The sequence below is a fragment of the Trichechus manatus genome, unplaced genomic scaffold (assembly GCF_000243295.1).
Source record: "Trichechus manatus latirostris isolate Lorelei unplaced genomic scaffold, TriManLat1.0 scaffold00101, whole genome shotgun sequence".
In the NCBI taxonomy this organism is placed as follows: domain Eukaryota; kingdom Metazoa; phylum Chordata; class Mammalia; order Sirenia; family Trichechidae; genus Trichechus; species Trichechus manatus.
The window spans coordinates 6,352,060-6,354,734 of NW_004444037.1; positions in this window are offsets into that span (position 1 = coordinate 6,352,060).

Genomic DNA, 2,675 nt, shown 5'->3' on the forward strand with positions numbered 1-2,675 from the left:
TAAAATGAAATCCTTGACAACTTCAGTCTTTTCTCCATTTATCATGATGTTGCTTATTGGTCCAGTTGTGAGGATTTTTGTTTTCTTTATGTTGAAGTGTAATCCATACTAAAGGCTGTGGTCTTTGATCTTCATCAGTAAGTGCTTCAAGTCCTCTTCACTTTCAGCAAGCAAGGACGTGTCATCTGCATATTGCAGGTTGTTAATGAGTCTTCCTCCAATACTGATGGCCTATTCTTCTTCACATAGTCCAGACTCTTGGATTATTTGCTCAGCATATAAATTGAATAAGTATGGTGGAAGGATAGAACCCTGACGAGCACCTTTCTTGAATTTAAACCACTCAGTATCCCCTTGTTCTGTACAAATGACTGCCTCTTGGTCTATGTACAGGTTCCTCATGAGCACAATTAAGTGTTCTAGAATTCCCATTCTTCACAATGTTATCCATAGTTTGCTAAGATCCACACAGTTGAATGCCTTTTGCATAGTCAGTGAAACACAGGTAAACATCTTTCTAGTATTCTCTGCTTTCAGCTATGATCCATCTGACATCAGCAATGATATCCCATTCCATGTCCTCTTCTGAATTCAGCTTGAATTTCTGGCACTTTCTTCTCGATGTACTGCTGCAACCATTTTTGAATGATCTTCAGCAAAAATTTTACTTGCGTGTCATATTAATGACATCGTTTGATAATTTTCACATTCTGTTGAGTCACCTTTCTTTAGAATGGCTACAAATATGGATCTCTTCCAGTCAGTTGGCCAGGTAGTTGTCTCCCAAATTTCTTGACATAGACTAATGAGCACCTCCAGTGCTATATCCATTTGTGGAAACATCTCAACTGTATTCCATCAGTTCCTGGAGCCTTGTTTTTCACCAATGCCTTCAGTGCAGCTTGGACTTCTTCCTTGAGTACCATTGGTTCCTGATCATATGCTACCTCCTGAAATGGTTAAATGTCGACGAATTCTTTTTGGTACAATGACTGTGTATTCCTTCCATCTTCTTTTGATGCTTCCTGCATCGTTTATTATTTTCCCTGTAAAATCCTTCAGTATTGCAACACAACTCTTGAATTTTTTCTTCAGTTCTTTCATCTTGAGAAATGCCAAGTGTGTTCTTCCCTTTTGGTTTTCTATCTCCAGGTCTTTCCACATGTCACTATAATACTTTACTTTGTCTTCTAGAGTCACACTTTGAAATCTTTTGTTCGCTTTTACTGCATCATCTCTTCCTTTTGTGTTAGCTACTCTATGTTCAAAAGCAACTTTCGGAATCTCTTCTGATGTCTGTTTTGGTCTTTTCTTTCTTTCCTGTCTTTTTAATAACCTCTTGCTTGCTTTCTATGATATCCTTGATGTCTCGTCTTTGGTCATTAATGTTCAGTGTGTCAAATCTATTCTTGAGATGGTCTCTAAATTCAGGTAGGATATGCTCAGGGTTGTACTTTGGCTCTCGTGGACTTGTTCTAATTTTCTTCAGCTTCAACTTGAACTTGCATATGAACAATTGATGATCTGTTCCACAGTTGGCCCCTGGCCTTGTTCTGACTGATGATATTGAGCTTCTCCCTTGTCTCTTTCCACAGATGTAGTCAATTTGATTCCTGTGTATTCCATCTGGTGAGGTCCACTTGTATGGTCACCGTTTATGTTGGTGAAAAAAGGTATTTGCAATGAAGAAGTCATTGGTCTTACAAAATTCTATCACCAGGGCCATATTTTCCAACCACTGATCTTTCTTTGTTTCCAACTTTCGCATTCCAGTTGCCAGTAATTATCAATGTGTCTTGATTGCATATTTATTTAACTTCAAACTGCAGAAGTTGGTAAAAATCTTCAATTTCTTCATCTTTGGCATAAATTTGAATACTAGTCGTATTAACTGGTCTTCCAGGCTAGAAGTCCTAAATACAGAGCAACAGCTCCAGGGGAAGGCTTTCTCTCTCTATAGGCTCTGGGGGAAGGTCCTCGTCATCAATCTTACCTTGGGCCTAGAAGTTTTTCAACACAGGGAGCCTGAGTCTAAAGGATACACTCCGCTCCTGGCTCTTCTTGCTTGGTTGTAATGAGGTCCCCCTCCTCTCTGCTTGATTCTCTCTTTTAGACTTCAAAAGAGATTGACTCAAGATACAACATAATCCTGTAGATTGAGTCCTGCATCATTAACATAACTACCTCTAATCTTGCTTCATTAATATCATCATAGAGTTTAGTACTTACAACATACAGGATAATCACATCAGATCACAAGATGATGGACAACCACGCAATACTAGGAATTGTGGCCTAGCCAAGTTGAGGCACATTTTGGGGGGACATAGTCCAATTCATAACACCCAGAGTATAGTCTATGAGTTTATCACTGAAATTTATTCTTCTCTTTGTTTCTGGCACTAAGGAATTTCTCTTCTGGAACTCAGCTATGTACTACTGCATTACTATTTTCAATAAATTTTTAAAAAAATTTTTCCAGTACAAAAATTTATACATACATTCTTATGTGACTCTCATTGCTCTCCCCATACTGTGACAGCAGACTCCTCCTTTCCACCCTTGAATCCCCATGTCCATTCAACCAGCTCCTAACCCTCTCTGCCTTCCCATCTCACCTCTGGACAGAAGCTGCCAATTTAGTCTCTTGTATCTACTTGAGCTAAGAGGCACAC